Genomic DNA, 7,964 nt, shown 5'->3' on the forward strand with positions numbered 1-7,964 from the left:
TACAATAAAAAAGGAAAGAAAGAATAAATGAGGGAAAATTTTGCCATTCTTGCTTCTAAGGAACATTCTGGTTGTATTTCTAAGACAACATTACTTGCTTTGATATTTAACACAGCTGTTATTTTTTTATTGACTTAGAAAACAATTGCTTTTGTGTTGAACTCATCCACTGGATTATGAAGGTAACTCTCAGAATCCCATTTTTAGAAAGACTGTGCTCTTGGTTTAATAATCTATTGCAGTAATCTGAAAGTGTTAGGGATTTTTGAGCAAATGGCCTGGATTTTTATTTTACAGTGGACCCCACAAATTTTATGGCTGTTCCTTTACCTAAAGATCAAGATTATTTTAATTCCACCTCACTTAGTTGCTGCCTCCTGTAAGATGCTTGTTGAAAAAAATGACTATTGACTCTAAATAGCCTAGTATCTTGCGTAATTGAAATGTATGAGAGCAAGAGCCAGTTGTGGAAGCTGAGAAGTCTGGGTGTCCAGCGATGTAACAATTCCCAAGTCTCTATGACAATAAGTTCCAGGGACTTTCCGGGAACCACACTTACTCCTTGTTGGGGACGGGGTATTTCTACCAGCAGGAAACTTAGCTTCAGGAAGAAGCTACCTCTTAGACTTCTAGTGAAGTTCTGAAGAATGAGATTGGAATCTGCTGTGAAGGTGGAGGCAATGGATTCCCTTTCAAACACTCACATGACATGAGATTCCTGGAATTCTTCACATGGTAGCCAAAGAAGCCACATCACTCACATACAGGTTTTTTTAAACAGTCATCTTTGGTTGTTCTGAGGAAAGGGATTGTCCCTGGAAGCGTTGCCCCCTAAGTAAAGAACTTGTATAGAATACAGGAAGTAGGAGAAGAAAACTGTAAAAGAGGCAATGTTCTTATATCCAAGCATCATTCTTTACTATTCTTCCTGGCCATCAGGGAGAAGCTTCTATCTCCATGATTGAACACAGTGGTTTCCTTTCAGAGTGATTGAAATGTAATTTTCTTGCCTTCAAGAAAAGGAAACTAATTTTTAAATGAGCTGCTAATAATTGAACTTGTTTACTTAAAGGTTTGTAAAGATATGGTTTTCAAGAATGAGCAAAAAAAAAAAAATAAGAGAGAAAACTGGGCCTTTTTCTATGGAAAAATAAAGAATTTGGGGAGGGAAGACTGAGGGAAGGAGGAGTCATTTAGGGAAGAATTGGACTTCTGTGACTGGTGGGAACGATTCTTCAGGAAATTATATGGGAAGTTAAGTTTACAACTCAGATTCATGGTCACCTTATGATGTCAGACTAGAACTGTGCTCCACAGGGTTTTCAATGTGTTGTTTTTCAGATCTCTAGGCCTTTCTTTTGGGTGCCTCTGGATGGACCCAAATCTCCAACCTTTTGGTTGATAGTAACGTTTGTGGCCCATGTAGGAGTAACTACTGTCAACTTCTGACTCTTAGTCTTACCAGCACATTGCCCAGCCTCCAAGTGGAGAGTCTCTGGCAAACCTTCAGAAGATTCTGGGACAACAGGACAGAGGATCTTTCAATTTGGATCAATGTGTCCTGCAACTAAGGAGCAGTAGAACCCTTAGCAAAATATTGTCCCTTCCTGTATCTCAGAGTGCTCACCTGCAAGTTTAGGAAAAATACCCAAGAGTCTCTGTGTGCCATTCTTTCCAACTCAGATCGTAAATATTGTCATTTTACCTAATCATGCAGGTAGGCAGCATGTTGAAAGGGGCATTCTTAGGCTTGAGAGAATTGATGAAGTCTGTTACATCTCAATAGAAGTGACTATGTAAGAGCCATTTCTATTGAGCCCTGGTATGGCATTGTAGGATAAGCACTAGATTATTAACTACAAGTTTGTTGGTTCAAATCTACCAGCCATTATTCCTCAGAAACTCAACTGACTTGACGACACTTAACGAAAACAACAGATGTAAGAGCTTCTTCTTATTGTTCTTAAGTGCTGATGAGTCCGTTCTGACCCATGGCGACCCAGTATAAGGTTTCCTAGAAGTGGCTGATGAGTTAGAAATGACGATCTTGAGGTTAGCAGTCTAGTGCTGATCCCATAGTGTCACACTAGGACTCCAACACACTAGGTAGTTTTGTGTAAATGCTTATGTCACAGAGGATGTTAATACTGGAGTGTTCAGATTCTCTCTACAAAATAGAGACCTAAGGATATAAGGAGACAACTTAGTTTTAGTTTTGAGACATTTGAGACATGCAGAAAGTGAGAAAGAGGGTATAATTGAGCTATGCTAGCAATCGATCCACCACCCATTAGTTTGTATCATATCATAGTGGCTTGTACGTTGCTATAGTGTTTTAAAAAACCATGTCACTGATATTTAAAGTATGGACTGGTTTAGTGGGGGTTACACACTAAGACCGACTAGGAAGAAAAACCTGATGATCTATATCTAAAAATCAGCCAAATTACCTTAGAGATCACAAAAGCCTGTTGTCTGACTAGTGTTGTTTGGAAACTTCCTTGGGAGGAATCAGTTACTAGAGGAGGACATTATATTTGGTGAAGTACAGGGTCAATAAAGGCAAAGGAGACATTCAGTGAGATGGATTGGCACAGTAGTCACATCTATGGACTTAAACATACCAGTGATTATGAGGATGAGACAGCCAACATTTTGTTTTGTTGTACACAAGGTCATCATGAGTCAGAGTGGACTTGAAGCTGTCTATACATCTATTTATCCATCTATCCATCTATCCTATCCTATCCATTCATCTATCCATCCATCCATCCATCCATCCATCCATCCATCCATCTCTATCAGTGGAAAATAGAGTAAGGGTTAACAACGTTAGACTTTATGTTTGGCTACTTGAGATATTGCTGAGTGACATTTGTATTCCTAGACTATAGTTGGGTTTTAGAGAGGTCATCAGGTGGCTATTCTTACTTCTGCTTGTGCTGTTACCAACCGTCTCTAAGACAGACAACCGTTAAGATCCTTGTCATCTTTCCTTCCACATAACATTGCAACACTAAATCTTCTTCCCCCTTGAATTTAAAAGATAATCTGAATAATCTGTGTTCTTGACCTTTCCCAAATTCCAACATGGGCCAGAAGGGACAACCAAGGAAAAAGTATACAAACTGGAAACAGCTCAAAACACAGAGGCAAAGTTAAAATTCCTGCCTAATTTGGGTATATAGTTTCTGGGTTCAACTCAGAAAGACCTTTGCACCACTTAATTTCTCTGAAATGAAACTGCTTTGCATTGGAATGAATTTTTAATTTGTCTGGATATAAAAAGGAGAGTTAAAAAAAAATTGGGGAGGGGAGGTTGATCGGCTTAAATCATCTCATAAAGAAAGCATTTCCTCTCATTTTATGTGGTTTGTCCCACATCCAAAGAGTATCCTTTCTATTTCGCTTCTGAGCCAATAGTCCTTGTTCTTGTGTCTTTAAAATTGTTGTTTGGAAATGCTGTGGTTATTTCCTTCTGACCTCAGTGAGGAGAGGGATGAAGTGTATGATGGGACTTCATTAGCATCTGAATTCGCTCAGAATACACACAGAATGGCTTAAGTGATTGGTTAACATTGGTTAACATGATTGGTCAGCATGCTGTTCGCTTTTAATTTTTATAGTATTTTTGGACCAGGAAGGGATACCAGAGATCATTGTGTCTAAAAACCCCAGAGAGGTAAAATTTCATGCTCACCTCCACAAGGCTAGTAAGTGGTAGGAGTGGAATCATATCCTGGCAAATGGATTCTCCATCAGTGCTCTGTCTCCATTCAAATTCTTACTCTCCTTTGTAGCTTTGTACACTGTAGTTTATCTCTTTAAGTGAAAGTATTTGACTTGGATTTGAAATCGTTTCACTCATCCATTCATATTGTGTATACTTTCTTATCCTCACAACATTTCTATACGCCAGTTATAGTGCTAAACTCTGGGGAAACAAAGCTAAAGACGACATAACATTTCTTTCTGAGGAATAGTGGGAATTTTAAAGTAGATAAGATATTCAATATATTAAATGCTATGTGAACTCAAGGCGTCCTGGTATGGAATGCAAAGTCAATTTGAACCACAAGGTCAGCAGTTCTAATTCACCAGACACTTCTCAGAAACCCTATACAGGGTCACTATGAGTTGAAATGGACTCAACAGCACTTAACAATAACAGCATGAGAACTTAGAATAAAAATAATTTCATTTGTGCTGTTTGGGGTGGGAGTATTAAAAAAATCTTGCAGAAATCATTTACATCTAGCTGTATTTTGAAGAATGTGTAGGGAATTTCCAGATGGAGTCGGTTTTGAAGGAGGACACACCACACATACAACAGCAACAATAACAACTTGCACAAAAGATTATGAAAGAGGATGGAGATAATTCCAGGCTAGCAGAAGTAAACATCTGCTTGGAAAGGTAGGTTTAGAAAGGACCAACCCTGATTTGCCATTTAAGTTGTCTGAAACTTATTCTATAGGTAGGGTAGATGAGAAATGTTTAAACAAAGAAAAAAGATGAAAAGTCTGACACGTTTTGGGGATGTAACAGTTATCTGAGTAAAAGATGTCTAGAATTTAGGCAGTAGTTTTGGAGATTTGAGGTGCTCTGCTAAATTCAGGGTCTAGCTTGAGGCAGGGACTTTGTGGATACAAAGGGAGAGAAAAGCCAAAGATGACTCTGAGAATTGGGTGGAGGATGATAATAAAGTCTAAAAAGGGAATGCAGAAAACAAGGTTTTTGGGCAAAGGTGATTAAAAATTTAGATATGTCACAAAGAAGAAACTATTTAAGTGATACTTATTCTAAATTTGTTCTTAATCACTGATAAGGATTGTGGTAAGATTCTGAAGGAAGCATGAAGTTAATATTTTAGGATGGATTCTTAGTGTAGAAGGAGAGAAAGAAAATGTGCTTTTCCAAATTGTTCATCCCAGATCGCATTGAGTCTGAATGAGCAGAGGAGTTCAGGGAAGCTTTGTACAGTGGAGAAGTTTTTAAAAATAGTGTGATCTTTAAGGTAATCACCTCTCCATTGTATCTCCCAAGTCTGTTGTGAGACATACAAGGGATGACAGAAAGAAGGAGTACTAGACAACATAGACCATACTCCTCTGTGGAAAAAAAGAATCAAACCCATAAAATGACCCCACAAATTACAGTGCCTTTAGCCAGAAGTTATTTGTATTCACTCATTAACTTTATAAGAAAGATGGATTATCTTCATTTTATAGATGAGGAAATGAAATTTGTTGTTGTGTGCTGAGTTGATTCCAGCACAGTGACTCCATGTGACAGGGTGGAACTGCCCTATAGGAGTTTTGAGGCTGTAATCTTTATGGGAGCAGACCATCAGGTGTTTCTTCTGTGGAGCCAATGGGTGGGTTCAAACTACAATCATCGGTGCCACCAGGGTTCCTGGAAATGGAAGCAGAAACAGATTCCATGACCTAGGGCATGGAGAGGGGGAATGATGAACACGCTCAATCTCAAGTCTGTCTTAGTTCCACCATGCAGAAAAGTGCCTCCTACACAGAAGACAAAGGAGCTCTGGTAGCATAGTGATTACGAATCAGGATGCTAGCCTCAGGGTCAGCAGTTCGAAACTACCAGCTGCTCTGTGGGAGAAAGATGAGGCTTTCTGCTCCCGTAAAGATTTCCAGCCTCGTAAACCCTGTACAGGGTCGCTATGAGTCAGAACTGACTCCATGGCACACAACAACAACACAGAAGACATGTCCCATAACAAACTGTATGCTATCCAGAATGGTGCTCTGAAAATAAAATGTCTACATGATTTCTATCTGTTCTCTGTCTATGAAGTTCTTTTCTATGAAGAAAGGATGGAGAGAAGAAATATCTTCTTTTCTCTGTCTGCCAAAAGATGAAGAAAATTAGAACAAGTCCACAGGAACAACAACAACAACAAAAAGATAATAATACTATTTGCATTAATGGTGGTGGTGTGCTGTGGAGTTGGTTCTGACTCATAGTGACCCTGTACAGGGTTTCCGAGGCTGGAAATCTTTACAGGAACAGAAAGCCTCATCTTTCTTCTGCAGAACAGCTAGTAGTTTCGAAGTGCGGACCTTAAGGTTCGTAACCCAATTTGTAACCACTACGCTATCATCTCAAGAACAGATTTGGTGCGTTAAACATTACTGTTCGAAGACCTGAAAAGCTGTGGCATGACATCGTGAGCATCATACAGGAAGATAGCGTAAGTACATTAACAAGGCAGGAAAGGAACAATAGACCAAAATGAATGCAAGAAGAGACTCTGAAATTTGCTCTCCAAAGTAAAAATGCTAGAGCAAATGGAAAAAATGAGGAAGTCAAAGAGTCGAACAGAAAATTTCAATGCACAGCTCTAAAAGACAAAGTTAAGTCTGTATTAAATTCTGTGTTGTTGGTGGTGCGAAGTGCCATTGAGTCGGTGTTGATTCATAGCGACCCTGTTTAAGGTTCCCGAGGAACTGCTAGTGAATTTCAACTTCCTGCTTTTCGGTTTAAACTGACCTTGTAGTCCATAGTTTATCCCACAGCACTATAAAGTGAACAGATTTTAAATGTACAACTAGATGGAATTAAAAAAGGTGAACACATTTGTGTCACCTCCATTCAGAAGAAGTTATAGAATATTTGATAGAATGCTGCCCCCACCACACTTCCCCTTTCCCTCTTAGCCCTAACCTCCTACCAAAGGCAGCTACTATCCTAGGTTTATTTTAATAGACTAGTTGGCCTATTTTAACTCTATATAACAGAATCAACAAGTACATATTTACACTCAAAATTATAGCTTCAAAATTTACGCATGCCATTGTGCAGAGCAATAGTTTATTCCTTTTTATTGATGAAAAATGTTTGATTGTATGAAATTACCACCACAATTTTATTTTTATCTGTTGAAGGATTTGAGGTTGTTTCACAGTCTTGGATATTACAAATAAAGTTGATTTGAACATTTCTGAAGGTGTTTTCTGTACACACATCTAGACAGATGCATTTCTGATAGGAATATACCTAGAGAGAAGTGCTTGGGTGATAAATTTTTTATTTTATATGTAAAAAATATGTATTTCCATAGCTTTAGGAGATAGTTTGAAATAATTTTCAAATCAATTGTACCAACTTCCACAGCCTATGATAGTTATAGTATTCAATATACTTTCTAATGCATTTAGTTATTAGGTTTAATTTTTTTTTTTTTTAATACAAGAAAAGGTTTATTATAGGAAGGGGACTTGCAAGCAGAGACGGGAGGGCCAAATACAACACTTATATCTCGTCTTGCCAAGCAAAGGTTTTGCTAGAGTTTAAAAGGTTTGGGTCAAGCAAAAACATCATTCTTCCTCATAGAACTAGTCAGGGATTTCTGGAAATGTCCTGTTTAGGAGGGGCCAGGCTAATTGGGTTTGCATGCAGCGTTTCTTCATGATGGATTGCACTGCAAAGACTTCTGCTAAGGATAAATAAAACTTGTTCTGAGATGTACAGCATGTATGCCCAGGACACTGGGTAAGCTAGTCTGACCTATAAAATATGTTACAAGGAATTAAAAATACAGAATTTTTATGGGTTGTCTTCTTTAATGGCAAGCTAAAAAATTTTGGACATTGTATTGGACTGTGCTTATAATTAACAGACATATCTAACTGTGATTTTACTTAGCAGTTCTTTAATGCCTTATGCATCTTGTTCTTGTTGCTATTTGGATATCCCTTTTTGTGAACATTATTTTATCTATTTTTTACCTATTATAAAACTTAGGTCATATTTTCTTATTATTGTAAAGTAGATTTACAAACAATAAATTCTGAATAAAAATTCTTTATCAGAGTTACTTATTGCAAATATATTCTTCACTGTGGTAATTTTTACTTTCTTAATGATATCTTTTAATGAACAGAAGTTTTAGTTTTACTGAAGTTCAATTTATCAGTCTGTCCCTTCATGACAGTTCT

The sequence above is a fragment of the Chrysochloris asiatica genome, unplaced genomic scaffold (assembly GCF_000296735.1).
Source record: "Chrysochloris asiatica unplaced genomic scaffold, ChrAsi1.0 scaffold00001, whole genome shotgun sequence".
In the NCBI taxonomy this organism is placed as follows: Eukaryota; Metazoa; Chordata; class Mammalia; order Afrosoricida; family Chrysochloridae; genus Chrysochloris; species Chrysochloris asiatica.